Source organism: Cryptomeria japonica, chromosome 3 (assembly GCF_030272615.1).
Source record: "Cryptomeria japonica chromosome 3, Sugi_1.0, whole genome shotgun sequence".
Lineage (NCBI taxonomy): Eukaryota > Viridiplantae > Streptophyta > Pinopsida > Cupressales > Cupressaceae > Cryptomeria > Cryptomeria japonica.
Genome location: NC_081407.1, coordinates 839,312,950 through 839,332,976, shown reverse-complemented (window position 1 = coordinate 839,332,976; position 20,027 = coordinate 839,312,950).

The window sequence follows — 20,027 nt, the reverse complement described above, 5'->3', positions numbered from 1 at the left end:
TTACTTCATAAACCTTTAATTCAAAATCATCTCAATCTATTCAAATTTAAAATTAAATATTAACTTCATTAATATTTGATTTGAAGCATCTCAACATATATATATATATATATATATTTTACCAACTTCGTATTCATAAACCTTGCTTTTATATATATATATATATATATATATATATATATATATATATATATATATATATATATATATATATATAAAATCTAAAGGGTTTTACCAATGCAAACCCTAACCCATCTTTATAATATAAAATAAGCCTCTCCTTATTTTATTTTATTTTTATTGACCACATTTTACCCTAGCCCTAATCGGGCTAGGGTTCTATTCATTTTTCTTTTCTTTCTTTATCCTTCCTTTTTCCTGCACAAGGCCGAACAGGGTTGGGCGGTGCCCATGGAAAAAGGGCAAGGCAAAGGTTGTGAGGGCCGCAAGCGGTGAACCCTTGGAGGATCCACTCACTATGGGTTACCACAGTGGCAGCCCTCGAACCGTTCACTGCGGACGGCTGCAGTGGTGGTGCCCACTGTGGTCGCCCATAGTGGCGGTCCTTGGGTCGTCCACAGTGGCACTGGATAAGGTCGCCCACTGTGCCATGCACCATGTTCAGCCTCCGCCATCCACTGTGCATTGCACAGTGGGTTCGGCCCGAGCTGACCGCCCCCTCCCCCCCCCCAAAATAATTTTTTTTTTAATTTTTTTAATTTTTTTTTAAAAAGAAATAAATTTTATATATATAAAAATATGTAAGCATTCGTATATATACATTTTAAACACCAAGTTTAGTTTTGTATATTTTTAGGATGATTTCCTTTTCTCTTAAATATAGGCATGCAAATTTGTTTATATATATATATATACAAATATATATAATTATCTATATACATATATTTAAATATAAATATATGATGTAATTAGGGCATAAATTTTCTATGCAATAAATGTACAGGTGTTTTTATTCTGTAACTCCTTTAACAGACTAGGTGCTTTCTTCGGATATAAATCATTGTATTTATTTTCTCTTATCATAATCCTAGTTGCTAGAAGAAATGGATAGGTTATTGAAATATTGATTTACTTTCAGCAAAAATAAAGTAAAAAGCAGAATTAAATCCCTTAGAATAGCAATGCTAGAATTTTCATTTATTTCTTTTAATTTGTTTAACTATAGATTTTATTTTCTATACATAAACAAATGACAGTATTTAATCATTCTATCAGCAACTATATAAATGACAAAATTTAATAAATTTAATAGCAACTAGATAAACCTAGAGTAAAATAAAACTTTAGAAATGACTATAATAAATTTTGATTGTTATTTTCTACAATAAACAAAATGACAGATTTAAATAAAACTAAATATGGCATTTCCATGTATGGATCTAACTTTTAGATTTTATTTTATTTCCCAACCTACTACATGCAGGTAGATCTATTCCATCGCTCTTCTAATATCTTGATTTTAAATGCATAAAGGGAATGAATACATTTCTTTTTTTTTTTAAAACATCCTATACACAACAAATATTTATCTCAAAACTTTAGGAACTAAAAACTAGAAATAATCATTTCTTTTCTGCAATATAACATAAATAAATATTACATATCTTTAAAACATATTCCCAAATCTTTATTGTCACTTTACAAATGGATCTCTCATTATTAATAAATGAGGACCTTTAAATAAAATAATAAATATATGTCCAAATAGATTTCTGCAACGAATAACTCCATCGAATTCCCGCTTGTCCTAATTCTTTCCTTCCAACAACCTGTAAATAATCAAAGGATATGACCATGGAGAGCTCACCTCCCAGCCTAGGCTAACTGGTAGCCACCCCCGATCTTGGAGAACCAAGCCCTAGACAGGATTACACACATGCAAACACAATAAACAAGGGAAGAACAAACACAAACACATTCCCAACCCAGGGCTACACTGCACCACACATTTCGATGCTTTTCAAGGGTGGTAGTGGACCAAGTACCCTGAGGAGACTACAAGTATGGTACTACGAATAGCCACCTCATGGCAAAACAAAAACATCATAAGTATAACAACCCCACATTGCTTATGCCCCCTAAGGCTCTCATGCCTTATTCCCCTCCTTATGACCCCCAATGCATAATCAAGTCATGTAGCAAGGGTCACATAAAATCCTTTATGATCACTCTCATAACAAGAGCCTCTCACTCGAGGGCTGTCACTTCTACCACCCACAAGACCATCCTCTCCCCCAACAGTAGGTCTTTATTACTCCCAAACACATAAAATGCCATACAAAAGTAAAACATAAACACCAAATATTTTTCCAAGGGAAATATGCAAGGAAACTAGCCTTTTACACAAGCAATTCTTTCAATAGAACATGCAATATGAAAACATTGCAAGAAAGGTAGAACCAACCTTCAACTGCCCAAAGGTATGCTAGTTTTTTTGAGGATTGTTGGTGTAAATAAATATTCATTTTGGATATTATTACACTTGACTTAAGTTAACTTAGGATAATGCATCTCTTCTTAGTTTGGATTTGAGACACTTAGGGAAGTGTGCACATAGGGATAGAGCTTGTAGGAGAAATTCCACCTTTTGTGGTCTTATTTTGCTGTTACACTCCACATTCGGTGGGTAATCCACCTCTTGTGGAATATTATATTATTTCTGCTACCTACCCCTAGTATTTCTTACCTACCCTTGTTTCTCATTGAGCCACATGTCATAATTGTGTGCTCGTACATCCATATGGCCTTGCCTTTATAAGCAGGCCTATATTCATTGTATTGGTTAATACAGTTGATCATTTGCATATTGATGAGAATACAGTTTGTTCTTATCATTCTATTGTCTCTCTTTTTATGCTTTTCATTATGCCCTTGATCTTGGCAAAATCCTACATGGTATCAGAGCTATTGGGGTTTCATTGATTAGTCTTTTGGAGACATTTTGGAGGCTTCAATTTTTGGATTTGGGGATCTTAATTTTTTGGGGGTGTCGTACAGTTATTTGGACATCACAGTTGAATTCGGGAGGCCATTTCCATAAAAATCGAGTATAAATTTGACCATTTTTGGTGAAAATTGATTTTTGGGGGTGGAGGAATCTTTTGCCCAATTTGGGCAGTACAGTACGGAATTTTTGGATCTATAAAAATCAAATTATTTTTTTTTCGGAAAATCTTTTCCAGCTTTTGAAAAAAAAAATTTGAAAAAAAAAAAAAATTAAAAATTATATCCGAAAAGTTTTTTTTAAAAAAAAATTAGAATTTTTTTTTTTTTTGGTTTTTGGGGGTCCGCAGACCCCCCTGCTCACCATACCTTTCCTGCAGGCTTGTCAGACCCACACAGGCTTTGGCAGCCATCGGAAGCCCCATGACCATCGGCCATTGGCAGCCCCATGACCACCGGCCACCGGAAGCTCCGACCCCAATGGCCACCACTCGCCACGCTGTCCAGTCGCCGTGCCGCTCTAGCTCCATCATCCACAGGCCACCACTCGCCATGCCACCTAGCTCCGGTAGCCCAGCTCCAGCACCCGCGTAGCTCCCGCGCCGCCCACCTCTGCCACGCCGCCGGGACCTCCAGACCTTGCCGCCAGCGCCATCATCGATAGTCTTTTAAACCAGTGACCCACGTCTGCCACGTGGCAGGAGGCCACTGGCCCATGGACACATAACACTGCCATGTCAACCTGACACATTAGACTGCCACATCACCTATTTTTTGCCACGTCACCATGTCCGTACAGTATGGATGCCACGCAAGGGGGACATGAAATTTTTGTGACGGCCAGATGGGAATCAAATTTAAGCTCATCATTTGCTGACATCAGCACCACATCAGCAGATTTTTGAAATTTTTTGACCCCCTCTTCATTGAGCTTTTCAGTTTTGCAGTTCAACTTTGAAATGCCATATCTTGCTCATTTTTGCTCCTTTTTTGGTGCAATTTTTTTTGAAATGGGCTAAAATTTTGTGATCTTCACAGTGGTGTGGTTATTATTTTATTTTGGTGCACAATTTTTTTGGAATTTTTGGATTCTCTCAGCTGTACTTGTCCAATCCTCAATTCTGCAACTTCAAAGGCCTCGTTTGAGCTCCTACAACCTCCTTTTCAGGTGCTGTTTTTTTTTAAAGTGCATTTTTTTTCATATACTTTCATAATCTATGATCAGATTTCAAATATTTTGAGTGGAAGTTGTACTTTCAGATATTGGTCTTATTTGGCCTATTAGGTACTTGTAAAGTGCTTGGATCTTAGTTTAGATCTCTTGCATTATTAGTTTGAGTCTCTCTTGGCATTATTGAAGTAGTTGTAAAATTGAAATCAGAAGCCCACTTTGCCATTTTTTGCAAGTGGCCCATTGTATACGCACTAAGTATAAAGTGCCAAATCATCACTTTTAGGGGGGTTCTTTGATTGAGTGAATTTTTTTGGGGGGGGGTGTCTTGTGTGATTGTACCTCTCTTTGTGCTCTTTCATTTTTGTTGCAATGAGTTCTCATAAATTTCCACCTTTAACTCCACATAATTATGCATCATGGAAAATTAAAGTATGGAGTAAATTAATGGAAAAGGGTCTCACGCATTACATAGATGGAACAATAGCAGCACCACCTAATCCTAAGGCTGATTCTAATGCTCAATTAGAATGGCTCACTAAGAATTGCATGGCTCTTGGAACTTTGCGCAAGTATGTATCAGATGATCTCATCTTTCATATTGAAAAGTGTACTACAATCAAAGATGCTTGGGATATGGTTCAGAAATTGTATGGTCAAGTTGATGAAATCAGAGGTTATAAGATTGACAATGACCTCACTAACTTGGATCCCAAGAGTTTTGATACAATCCAAGATTATGTCACCAAAGCAAATGAGCTAAGAGCAAAGCTTAAGGATTATGGAATTGACAAAAAGGATGCTCAATTGATATTCAACTTGTTGGACAAGCTTGCACCAGAATATGCAGCATTTGTGTCTAGCTTCCAAACTCATCATTTGACAGTGGGGAGTTCCTATGTTATGCCTTCATTTGATGCTTTCACAGAAATGTTGATATTGGAACAATCTAAGTTGTTGAACATGGGACTTCTCAAGTCTTCAAAGTCTAAGGCTTTGGTGGCTAATCAAGGGAATCAAGGAAGTCACAACAAAGATTCCAACAAGAAGAAGAAGCAATCCAAGTCTAAGCCACAACAGGAAAAAGGACAATCATCCTCTCCATCACAAGGCAATTTTTCATCCTCTTCCAAGAAGGGGACACCACCTAAGAAGGATAAACCAACTTGTGCATATTGCAAGAAGTATGGTCATGATGAGCATCGATGCCACACAAAACAAGTTGATGAGTTAACTAATCTTCTTAAGAAAAACAACATCAACTTGCCATCTACCTACACAAAGAAGGATTCACCTCCTTCCTCTTCCTCACATTCTAAGGGAAAAGGGTGAGCATTTGTGGCTACAACAGGTTCTTCATAGCAATGGATACTTGACTCGGGTGCTTCATATCACATGGGTTCTACAAAGGAGCAATTTACTTCATTGGAGCCATCTAAAGTACCTCACATTTACATAGGAGATGATACACAAGTAGAGGTTGAAGGGAAAGGTTCAGTTGACATGGATGATGGAACATTTGAGAATGTTCTCTATGTTCCTAACTTGTCTACCAACCTTCTCTCTATCTACCAAAACACTCACTATGGAAATGGGAAAAAGGTTGAGTTTACACTAGATTCAGTTGTGGTAAAGGAACTTGATGATGATGCCTTGGTAGCAGTGGGACAAGTCAATGACAACTCAAGGCTTTATTCATTCTCCCACTTTGTGCCAAGTTCACCTTCTAGGGCCTTGCTTACTCATTCAAATTCAGAAAGTAAGCTATGGCATGAGCGGTTAGGAAACCTCAACTACCGCTATCTTCAGCAGCTCAACACTAAAGACATGGTCACAGGTCTACCTCGAATCAGTTTTTCAGAGGGTGTATGTTCAGGTTGTTCCATGGGCAAGCATCCCAAGGAGAAGTTTGATAAGGGGAAAGCTTATAGAGCTTTGGAAGTTCTTCAACTTGTTCACAATGATGTACCAGGTCCATTTCTAGCACCTTCATTTAGTAAGGCCCACTATGTCCTCACCTTCATTGATGACTACTCCCACTTCACTTGGGTCTACTTTCTTATTCATAAGAGTGAAGTATTTGACAGATTTCAGGACTTCAAGACTCGTGTGGAGAAGCAATCTGGGAAAGTGATCAAGATTCTTCATACAGATAATGGAAGGGAATATGTGAACAAAAGACCTGAAGATTTTTGTACATTTGAGGGGATTGATCATCAGCATTTTGTTGCATACACTCCACAGCAGAATGGAGTTGCAGAATGCAAGAATCAAACTCTCAAAGAAATGGCTAGTTGTATGATACATGCATGTTCTCTTGATCCTGCCTTTTGGGCAGAGGCTATCAGTTGGGCCACACACATCCAGAATCGGGTTCCTCACAAAGCTTTGCAAGGTATTACTCCTTTTGAGGCTTGGGCTGGTAGGAAACTGATTGTGAGACATTTTAGAGTCTTTGGGTATCCAGCATGGGCTCGCATACCTTTGTAGAAACGCAAGGCAATGGAACCTCAGAGTCAGCCTTGCATATTTGTTGGATATCCTGAGGGTGTTAAGGCATATAGATTGATGGATCCTGAGACACATGAGGTGTTCATTGAGAGGAATGTTCACTTTGAGGAAAGCTCTCCTAGCTTAGTCTCTCTACCTCCTCCACCTTCCTCCATTATGGATAGTGATGTTAGTGATTCAGATGATGAGACTCCTTCAACTCTGACTCACAGGGTTACACCTCCGCAGGGTCCACTTGCAGTTGAGGAGCCTCATTCTCCACCTCCACCTAGACCTCATTAGGCTCGACAGACACTTGAGTCCATGGGTTCTCTTGTTGAGGATCCTTCAGATACATGGAGAACTTGATCACAGCATCAGGATCTACCACATGCATTCATTGCTACCACTTCCGATCCACAAACATTTCGGGAAGCATCGGGGGTTCCTGAGTGGGACCAAGCTATGGAGGAAGAGTATAGTTCCTTGATGAGGAACAACACATGGGATTTAGTCCATCTCCCTAAGGGGAGAAAGATGGTTCGATGTAAGTGGATCTATCGGACCAAGTTTGCAGTAGATGGTAGTGTGGATAAGTATAAGGCTCGACTTGTTGCGAAAGTTTTCTCTCAGGTTGCAGGTGTTGACTATACTGAGACCTTTGCACTTGTAACCAAGATGAAGTCCATTCGTTGGACACTTGTTATTGCTGCAGCTCATGGTTGGGCTGTACATCAAATGGATGTGAAGAGTGTTTTTCTTGATGGTGATCTTGATGAGGAGATTTATATGGAGGAGCCATAGGGTTTCATCCAGGATACTTCCTTGGTTTTCAGACTAAGGAAATCTCGCTATGGCCTTAAGCAGGCCCCCAGGGCTTGGTATGCCAAGATGGATTCCTTTCTTCTCTCTACAGGGTTCACCAAGTGTCATTCTGATCCGAATGTCTACATTTTGCGACAGGATGACTCTCACTTGATACTTGTGCTCTATGTTGATGACTTGATCATTACAGGGAGTACTACATCCATCATTAGCAGGGTCAAATCTGCTTTGCATGATAGATTTGCTATGACTGACTTGGGTCTTTTGCACTACTTTCTCGGGATAGAGATTTCACAGTCACCTTCTAGGATTACACTATCACAGCCCAAGTATGCTCTTGATCTACTTGCACGCTTTCATATGGCTGATTATAAGCCTGCCCCAACTCCCTTTCTTTCAGGAGTCAAGCTTGAGGCTCAGTGTTCTTCTCCACCAGTTGATGCCACTTTGTATCATCAGCTTGTGGGTAGTCTCATCTACTTGACCCATACATGCCCTGATATTTCATTTGCAGTTGGCATGGTTTCCCGCTTCATGTAGGAACCACATGAGCTTCATTGGAAAGCCGCCAAACACATCCTTCATTACATCCAGGATACACATCACTATGGGATTCACTATGCAGCACGCACAAGACTTCGCTTGGTTGGTTACACAGACTCCGATTGGGCTGGCGATCTTGATGATCGTAAGTCTACTTCCGGTTACAGTTTTCACCTTGGTTCGAGCCTCATTTGTTGGTAGAGCAAGAAGCAACATGCTATTGCTCTCTCTTCAACTGAGGCTGAGTATCAAGGCGCTGTTAATGTAGTGACTGAGACCATTTGGCTCGAGCAGATTCTCACAAAGTTTGGATTCACCACTCCATGGTCGACAGTTCTACATTGCGACAATCAGAGTGCTATTGCAATCTCGAAGAACCCGGTCCAGCATCAGCGGACCAAACACATTGAGATTCATATGCACTATATCCAAGAGCTCATTCAGGAGCAGGTCATTGATTTGTAGTATTGTCCTACAGTGGAGCAGGTTGCTAACATATTCACCAGACCTTTCACCGAGAGTAACTTCCAGCAGTTGCGAGCTCTCTTGGGGGTGCGGGATGTGTCATTAGGGGGGGTCAGCTAACTTCTCCTTCCTCTCTTATGGGGGGGACTTTTTCCTCTTTGAGGTTTTGTCCTTCTTCTTTGAGAGTCTTTTGTACTTTCATCTCTCTTTTGGGGGGGAGTTTTTTCCCACTTGGTTTTCTCCCTTTCTCCATTTGTGAGAGATTGCATTGCATAGTTTTGCTTGCATTTTCATATTGTACATGGGTACCTATCATGGCCTAGTAGCCAGGACCCATCTTGCATTATTGACTTGAGGCTTCATTCCCCTAAGTTGCACTTAAGGGGGAGTGTTGGTGTAAATAAATATTCATTTTGGATATTATTACACTTTACTTAAGTTAACTTAGGATAATGCATCTCTTCATAGTTTGGATTTGAGACACTTAGGGAAGTGTGCACATAGGGATAGAGCTTGTAGGAGAAATTCCACCTTTTGTGGTCTTATTTTGTTGTTACACTCCACATTCGGTGGGTCATCCACCTCTTGTAGAATATTATATTATGTCTCCTACCTACCCCTAGTATTTCTTACCTACCCTTATTTCTCATTGAGCCACATGTCATAATTGTGTGCTCGTACATCCATATGGCCTTGCCTTTATAAGCAGGCCTATATTCATTGTATTGGTTAATCCAGTTGATCATTTGCATATTGATGAGAATATAGTTTGTTCTTATCATTCTATTGTCTCTCTTTTTATGCTTTTCAGTGTACCCTTGATCTTGGCAAAATCCTACAAGGATGAGCAGCCCAATTCCACAAGTCTTTCCTTTCTACCCTTAGCCAAATTCTTAATTTCAAAATCTTTTTTTTTTTCATTCAAAATTCCTTGTCTCCAAAAATGGAGAGTGGGCAATTACCCCCAAAATCTCTCATTCCTGCTTAAGAAGACCCTAGTGAGAGTTCCCACAAGTTCCTAAAACTGAAAAGGAAAGTAAGGTAAAATGGGAAAGCAAACTCTCATTCAAAAAGGAAGGTTAACAACTTAGTTCAAGCCTTCTAATTTCAATTTTCGCACAACTTAGAAAAGTCACTTTTTAAGGTGTCTAAAAGGTCACATGAGAGTTGATACATACCTAAAAATACTCCTAACCCTTAGGTATACCTTATGGGCTTTAGGAAACCCTATTAAACTACCCCTAGATGTCCATTTAACCCATTTTAATTCCACCAGAAGTTAATTTTTGGGTCAAACTTAAGTTGACTATCCCAAAGATTCTTTACCCAAGGCATTTATGGAATCATATTAAATTAATTGAAAAAGCTATAGTTAAACAACTCCCTCCAAGAGACAAATTTAAAAACTCAAACATAAATCAAAACATGTGTCAAGTGACACAAAGAAAATACTTTTACAAAATTATACACAAAATCTTGTCTCTTGTTGTATCTACACAAATAAACAAAATTCAATTTAACATTCATGCAACAATCACTTTCACAAATAAAATTCGATACAGGCAGGGTGTTGTCTCTCCAAATAGACAAACCCCGGTTTTACGAACGCACATAGGTTTAGGTTTGGTTCTCCATAATATTTCCATGGTCACATGGATAATTTTCCTACGCATCTCAATTACACATTAGTACTTTCAAATAACCTCATATAATATAAAACACATGAATACGAATACACATCAAACAATCTACAACCAATATACACATAATCAAATCAATACACTTTATCCAACAATTCCACATAACCAATTATCATATTTCTCATAATTTCGTTCCATATAAAACATGTATCCTATTTCTATCATCATAGGAAATTCCTACAAATCCATAAATGACATACATCATCTCAAATTTATCTTATTCTAGAATCATATAGAGTTCTATAACATAAAGCGTATAAATGAAGCATCAACATATAGCAATGTTATCCAAAACATGGAATAATATAAGTTCTAAATCCATAATGCATAAAAAATAAAGCATCCATACTAGTCTCAACATAAAAATCATTGAAATGCTAGACTGAGTCGGGGTAGGGCCTCATACCCTCCCCCTCTAGGCATGAACTTCCTCCTGGAGTTCATAAAAAATATGGGGGTACTCTGATCTCATCTGTGCTACATCCTCCCATGAAGCTGTAACCTCATCATAGCAATCCCACTAGACCCTAACCTGGTCCAACTCTCAACCTCGAAGGGCCAGTGTCTGGTGTGCCAAAATGCGAATGGGCTCCAAAGCTAGCTACCCGTCCGACTCCACCTGCAAGGCATCCCAATCTAATATATGAGACTCATCATAGATATACTTCCTCAAAACTGATACATGAAACACATCGTGGATGCGTGATAGGCTAGGTGGCAATGCTAAATGGTAGGCAACTGGTCCTATCCTCTCAAGGATCTCAAATGGTCCTACAAAATGAGGTGTGAGCTTAGAAACCTTTCTGTAACAGATTGGACTCTTATGTGGTCGCATTCTCAAAAAGACTCTGTCTCCAACCAAGTAGCTACGATCTATCCTCTTTGCATCTGCATATTTTTTTTGTCTATCCTAAGCCTCTTTAAGATGCTGCCTAATCAAATCCACCTATTGTTCCATATCCTGAACTATCTGTGGACCAATAGCAACTTTGTCCTCTATGCAGTCCCAACTCAACAGTGTCCTGCAAGGCCTGCCATATAATGCCTGATAGGATGGCATCCCCAAAGAAGTGTGATGTCCATTGTTATAGGAAAACTCCACTAAGGGAAGGTACTCTTCCCATCTGGTCTGATGATCCATGATGTACATGCGAAGCATATCCTCTAACACCTAATTAACCCTCTCTGTCTGACCATCCATTTCTGGATGATAGGCTGTACTAAAGTTGAGCTTAGTGCCCATAGCTGCCTGTAATGCCTTCCAAAAGGAAGAAGTGAAGAGGGAATCCCTGTCAGAATAATCTTGCATGGAACGCCATGAAGTCTGACAATGTCTTGCAAGAACACCTATGCTACCACTGGTGCTGTGAAGGTAGTCCGAACTGGTGAAAAGTGAGCAACTTTTGTCAACATGTCAACTGTCACCAAGATGGCATCATGGCGATGAGAAGACATAGGAAGACCAATGATGAAATCCATGGATATAGTATCCCACTTCCACTCTGGTATAGCATGAGACTGGATCAACCCACTTGGATGGCGGTGCTCCGCCTTTACTCTCTGACACTCAAGGCATCGTGCTAATAACTCAACAATGAGCTGCCGCATTCCTGGCCAATGATATAGCTATCTCAAGTCAGCATGCATCTTCTTAACTCTAAGATGTGCTACATAAGGAGCTTTATGAGCCTCCGTGACAATGAACTCTTGCAATCCCTCAGAAGAAGGTACATAGATGCGCCCTCTATGGCATAATAGTCCTTCGGACTCCAAAGAATAATCCACATATTTCCCCTCTAGAGTACCCCGAGACCGTATCACCTGACAAACCTCTGAATACCATCCATCCTCTGGCAAATGCTACAATATACCGTCTCTCAAATCCGTGCCCATAGATATGGTGTATACCTTGTGACGTCTCCTACTCAAAGCATCTGCAACTATGTTTTCCTTCCCTTTGATGTAGTGAACATCAAAATCATATTCACACAAGAACTCCATCCATCTCCTCTGACATGCATTAAGGTTCGGCTGAGTGAAAATGTACTGAAGACTCTGATGGTCTGAATGAAGCTCAAAATGGTGACCCAAAAGGAAGTGTATCTACCTCACAAGTGCATGCACTACTGCTGCAAGCTCAAGGTCATGAGTAGGATAATTAGGTTCATGAGTCTTAAGTTTCCTAGACTCAAAAGCTATAGCCCTACCATCTTGCATAAGAACTGCTCCTAAACCCTATAGGGAAGCATCTGTGCAAACAATGAAGTCAGCTGAGGGATCTGGTACTACAAGGATAGGTGCACTAGTAAGTGCCTTTTTGAGTTCTTGAAAGGCCCTCTCGCACTTCTCTGTCCACTCAAATTTCTTCCCTTTACGCTGAAGATAAGTAATAGGATGAGCGACTCTGGAGAATCCCTCAACAAAGCATCGTTAATAACCTGCTAAGCCCATGAAGCTCCTGACCTCTGATCCCATCACCAGAGGTCAAGTACCTTGGGCACGTTATTTCTGGTGATGGGTCAACTGAGATCCCATCACCAGAAATAACGTGCCCAAGGTACTTGACCTCTGATTGAAAGAAAGCACACTTTGACAAACTGCCAAACAACCGATTGTCTCTCAAACACTGCAAAACCTGTCTTAGGTGCTCCTCATGCTCCTTCTCATTCCAAGAATATATCAATATATCATCAAGGAACACAATCACAAAGTGGTCCAGAAATGTGCGGAATACCCCATTCATGAGGCCCATGAAAATAGCTGGAGCATTCGTAAGACTGAATGGAACCACGGTGAACTCATAGTGGCCATATCTAGTGTGAAATGCAGTCTTGTGGATATCACTTTCCACTATTCTCAGCTGATGGTATTCTGACTTCAGATCAATTTTGGAAAAGACTTTGGCACCCTGAAGTTGGTCAAATAAAACATCGATTCTTATTAATGGATATCGATTCTTGATAGTTACTTTGTTTAACTGACAATAATCCATGCATAATCAGAGAGATTTGTCCTTCTTTTTTATGAAGATGACTGGTGCACCCCATGGGGACATGCTAGGACAATTGTGCCCCTTCTCAAGGAGTTCCTCAAGATACATCTTGAGCTTATTAAGCTCATTTGTGGTCATCCTATAAGGTGCTCTGGAAACTGGCTCAGCTCCTAGTACAAGGTCTATATGGAAGTCAATCTCCTTGCGAGGTGGCATACCAGGTAACTCTGAAGGAAACACATCTGCAAATCCCTTAAGGATAGGATGGTCGTCAAGCGATGTTTATTTTTCATCCTCTTCTTCTCTATCACTGATGGTGATGGCAAAAAGCTGACATCCCTTCTGCATGCTCCGCTTAAGCTGCATTGTAGAGATCATACAAAGAGACACGGGTCTCTAAATCCCGGTGATTACTATGGGTGAACCATGATCATCCTCACACTTGATTTCCTTCCTACGGAAATCCATCTTGGCTCTGTGGGCATAAAGCCAATCTATGCCAAGTATGATACCTTAGGATCCAAGTGGTGTAACTCTAAGGTCTACTATAGTGGTGGTCTTGCCAATGTGCAGCTGACATGCCCTAACCTCTGATTCCACTGACACTCTAACCCCTGAAGCTAACTCCATTTCCCAACTGACACTCTATCTAGTTGCCACTAGCCCACAACTCTCCACAACCAATGGAGATATAAAGGAGTAAGTAGCTCCTAAATCAAATAAAATAGATACACTATTACCTTTGATCATACTTGCAGCCTCAATGACCGTGGCCCGGTGCTCAGCCTAGCGGTTGTCAACCGCTACGAATACTAGATGGGACCTGCCTATATCATCAACTGTAGGCTCTGAAGTGGCCATCCGCTGATTTCCTGCCATCTGACCCTGAGGACAATCCCTCACCATATTCCCCATGGCTCCACATGTAAAGCAAGCACCCTATTCCTAAAACTGGGCACCCTGAGGCCTAGAGAAAGCCTGACCTCCTGTCCTACTAGATCCACTGTACCCACCCCTAGAGGACTATTGAGTCCTTGTCGGAGGTGTGTAAGGCACCTAAGCTCTCTGATCTCACCTCTGACCCTAAGACTACCACTGCTTGGGCTTTGCGCCCTGCTGATACTATGGAGGCTTCTGCCTCTAGTTCTGTTGTGACTATTGCGGAGGAGGGGGTTTGGTGAACCCCTATGAGTTCCTGTTATTTCCCTTCCAATGGGGTTTTTGAAATCCATATGTCTGGGGTGTAGGGTTTTGGTTCTGGAACCGATCCCCAGTATCCTGTGGCCTGACCTGAATCTCCTCTGCTATCAGTGCCTTCTCCATGGCAACCCGAAGGCTCCCTGGAGCAGACATCCTCACTGGTCTTTCTATGTCGGCATTCAACCCTCTAATGAAACGGTTAATGAGAAGTTTCTTTCCCTTCAGATAGTCCATGTATGGCAAGAGCTCAAAGAATTTGCTCTCGTAATAGGTCACTGAGAGACCCTTTTGTTGGAGGTCATGAAACTCATCTATCCTACGCTACCTGTAATGCTCTGACAAGTACCTCTCCCTGAACCTCTCTGTAAAAATCTCCCATGTGAGAGTATCAACAACCAAACCACACTTGTATTCCTCCTCTCTCCACCATGTGGAGGTTGTCCCTCTCAACAGATGGACTACTACACATGCTTTTAGATTGCTCTCATAAGAGCGCAATGCAAATCACCTATCAAGCCTCAACAACCAAGCCTCAGCTTCTACCCCGTCGGTAGATCCCCCAAAAGACGGTGGTTGGAGGCACATAACCTCCCTGATAAGATCCCCTAGCTCCCGACGAGCTCTCTCATAATACACTGGCTCTGCCCCTAGAGGTGGTCCTGGTAGGTGCACAGACTCTGGCTCATTCCCACCCTAACTCTCTATGGGAATAGGAGGTGGACTCCTGCTCTGTTCCCTATCAACTGATCTATGACTCCCTAAGTTCTAATTTTCAACATGATGATCCCCGGCTGGAATCCTATCCTGGACTATACCAATTAGGTTCTGGATTGCTTCTAAGAGGTTTCGGTTTGGGTCAACTGGTTGTTCGGGAGGAGCTTCTAGGTTCACTTCTGGAATTGATTCCTCCCTATCTACCTCTTTGCGTGCCATGCGTACACGCCTAGGACCCCTTCTGCGCTTGTGAGCTTGTCGCGTAGTCAAAGGCATCCTAAGAGAAAATTAAAATAAAATAAATTAAATAACAAATTTCCTTGGATTAATATTTAATTATTTAAATTTAAACATCCTAGAAAATTAATATAATAAAATTAATTAAATAATTTAAAGCGAAATGCAATGGAGAAAGGTTCCTGGTGTTGGAAACCTTGCTCTGATACAAAATGTTATGCCCAAGCTCTTGGGCACGAACGGGATGATTTTTTTTTTTTAAATCACAACTTAAAACATTAAATTAGCAAATAAGAAATGCTCTAACATATTTTGTCTTAACTATGTGAGAGTTAACTCTATCCACTACTCATGTAAACAAGAATAATTTAAAATTAAATGCAGAATATTAAATGAATAGTTTTATTGTCTCATCGATTTTAATCAGTAAACTAATGTAGCCAAATAATTAATGCAGATAAAATTAATCTTCAATAGCCAATAATTTATTTTAAGAACTAATTAAATTAGTTCTGACACTTAGTTTATAAAAGTCTATGTTTTACTTAACAACAAATTAAAATAGTAGATTAAACTAAAACAACTAAAGGGTCGATTATATTCGTAATGAATATTTTTCTATAAAGTTTACTCACATGCACCTACGTCTAGGAGGGCTAAAAAAATAAACCCTATAGACCATTAATTTACATCAGGATTAAATTCCCTAAATGTTTAATTTAAAACATCTCAATTTATTTAATTAAAAATTAAATATTACTTCACAAACCTTTAATTCAAAATCATCTCAATCTATTCAAATTTAAAATTAAATATTAACTTCATTAATATTTGATTTGAAGCATCTCAACCTATATATATATATATATATATATATATATATATATATATATATATATATATATATATATAAAGGGTTTTACCCATTCAAACCCTAACCCTTCTTTATAATATAAAATAAGCCTCTCCTTATTTTATTTTATTTTTATTGACCACATTTTACCCTAGCCCTAACCGAGCTAGGGTTCTATTCATTTTTTTTTTTGTTTCTTTATCCTTCCTTTTTCCTACACAGGGCCGAACAGGGTCAGGCAGTGGCCATGGCAAAAGGGCGGGGTGGAGGTTGTGAGGGCCACAAGCAGCAAACCCCACGAGGCTCCGCTCACTGTGGGTTACCACAGTGGCATTGTCCACTGCGGTCACCCACAGTGGCAGCCCTCAGGCCATTCACTACGGATGGTCGCAGTGGCGGTGCCCACTGTGGTTGCCCACAACGGCGGTCCTTGGGCCATCCACTGTGGACGCCCATAGTGGCACCAGCTGAGGTCGCCCACTGTGCCATGCACCATGTTCGGCCTCCACCATCCACTGTGCATTGCATAGTGGGTTCGGCCCGAGCTGACCCTCCCCCCACCCCCCCCAAAATTTTTTTTTTTTTTTTTTTTAATTTTCTTTTTAAAATAAAATAAGTTTTATATATATAAAAATATGTAACTGTTCGTATATATGCATTTTAAACACCAAGTTTAGTTTTGTATATTTTTAGGATGATTTCCTTTTCTCTTAAATATAGGCATGCAAATTTATTTATATATACTTATTTATATATATATATATATATATATATATATATACATATATATATGTATATGTATATGTATATGTATATGTATATGTATATACATATATATACATATACATATACATATACATATACATATACATATATATATATATATATACATATATATATGTATATGTATATGTATATGTATATGTATATGTATATACATATATATACATATACATATACATATACATATACATATATATATATATATATATATGTATATATATATATATACATATGTATATACATATATATATATATATACATATATATATATATATACATATATATATATATACATATATTTAAATATAAATATATGATGTAATTAGGGCATAAATTTTCTATGCAATAAATGTACAGATCATTGTATTTATTTTCTCTTATCATAATCCTAGTTGCTAGAAGAAATGGATAGGTTATTGAAATATTGATTTACTTTCAGCAAAAATAAAGTAAAAAGGAGAATTAAATCCCTTAGAATAGCAACGCTAGAATTTTCATTTATTTCTTTTAATCTGTTTAACTATAGATTTTATTTTCTATACATAAACAAATGAAAGTATTTAATCATTCTATCAGCAACTATATAAACGACAAAATTTAATAAATTTAACAGCAACTAGATAAACCTAGAGTAAAATAAAACTTTAGAAATGACTATAATAAATTTTGATTCTTATTTTCTGCAATAAACAAAATGACAGATTTAAATAAAACTAAATATTGCATTTCCATGTATGGATCTAACTTTTAGATTTTATTTTATTTTATTTCCCAACCTACTATGTGCAGGTAGATCTATTCCATCCCTCTTCTAATATCTTGATTTTAAATGCATAAAGGGAATGAATACATTTCTCTCTCTTTTTTTAAACATCCTATACACAACAAATATTTATCTCAAAAATTTAGGAACTAAAAACCAAAAATAATCATTTCTTTTCTGCAATATAACATAAATAAATATTACATATCTTTAAAATATATTCCTAAAACTTTATTGTCACTTTACAAATGGATCTCTCATTATTAATAAATGAGGACCTTTAAATAAAATAATAAATATATGTCCAAATAGATTTCTGCAACGAATAACTCCATCGAAATCCCACTTATCCTAAATCTTTCCTTCCAACAACCTGCAAATAATCAAAGGATATGACCATGGAGAACTCACCTCCCAGCCTAGGCTAACTGGTAGCCACCCCCAAGCTTGGAGAACCAAGCCCTAGACAGGATTACACACATGAAAACACAATAAACAAGGGAAGAACAAACACAAACACATTCCCAACCCATGGCTACACTGCACCACACATTGTGATGTCTTTTCAAGGGTGGTAGTGGACCAAGTACCCTGAGGAGACTGCAAGTATGGTACTACGAATAGCCACCTCATGGCAAAACAAAAACATCATAAGTATAACAACCCCACATTCCTTATGCCCCCCAAGGCTTTCATGTCTTATTCCCCTCCTTATGATCCCCAATGCATAAACAAGCCATGTAGCAAGGGTCACATAAAATCCCTTTTGATCACTCTCATAACGAGAGCCTCTCACTCGAGGGTTGTCACTTCTACCACCCTCAAGACCATCCTCTCTCCCAAGAGTAGGAGGTTTTGATTACTCCCAAGCACATAAAATGCCATACAAAAGTAAAACATAAACACCAAATATTTTTCCAAGAGAAATATGCAAGGAAATTAGCCTTTTACACAAGCAATTCTTTCAATACAACATGCAATATGAAAACATTACAAGAAATGTAGAACCAACCTTCAATTGCCCAAAGGTATGCTAGTTTTGTTGAGGATGAGCAGCCCAATTCCACAAGTCTTTCCTTTCTACCCTTAGCCAAATTCTTAATTTCAAAATCTCTTTTTTTTTCATTCAAAATTCCTTGTCTCCAAAAATGGAGAGTGGGTGATTACCCCCAAAATCTCTCATTCCTTCTTAAGAAGACCCTAGTGAGAGTTCCTACAAGTTTCTAAAACTGAAAAGGAATGTAAGGTAAAATGTGAAAGGGAACTCTCATTCAAAAATGAAGGTTAACAACTTAGTTCAAGCCTTCTAATTTCAATTTTCGCACAACTTAGAAAAGTCACTTTTTAAGGTGTCTAAAAGGTCACATGAGAGTTGGTACATGCCTAAAATTACTCCTAACCCTTAGGTATACCTTATGGGCTTTAGGAAACCCTATTAAACTACCCCTAGGTGTCCATTTAACCCATTTTAAACCCACTAGAAGTTAATTGGCGGGTCAAACTTAAGTTGACCATCCCAAAGATTCTTTACCCAAGGCATTTATGAAATCACATTAAATTAATTGAAAAATCTATAGTTAAACAACTCCCTCCAAGAGACAAATTTAAAAACTCTTACATAAATCAAAACATGTGTCAAGTGACACAAGGAAAATACTTATACAAAATTATAAATGAAATCTTGTCTCTTGTTGGATTTACACAAATAAACAAAATTCAATTTAACATTCATGCAACAATCACTTTCACGAATAAAATACGATACAGATGGGGTGTTGTCTCTCCAAATAGACACACCCTGGTTTTACGAACGCACATAGGTATAGGTTTGGTTCTCCATAATATTTCCATGGTCACATGGATAATTTTCCTACGCATCTCAATTACACATTAGTACTTTCAAATAACCTCATATAATATAAAACACATGAATAAGAATACACATCAAACACTCTACAACCAATATACACATAATCAAATCAATACACTTTATCCAACAATTCCACATAACCAATTATAATTTTTCTCATATTTCGATCTATATAAAACATGCATCCTATTTCTATCATCATAGGAAAGTTTTGCAAATCCATAAATGACATACATCATCTCAAATTTATCTTATTCTAGAATCATATAGAGTTCTATAACATAAAGCATATAAATGAAGCATCAACATATAGCAATGTTATCCAAAACATGGAATAATATAAGTTCTAAATCCATAATGCATAAAAAATAAAGCATCCATACTAGTCTCAACATAAAAATCACTGAAATGCTAGACTGAGTTGGGGTAGGGCCTCACATAAATATTTTTAATTAAA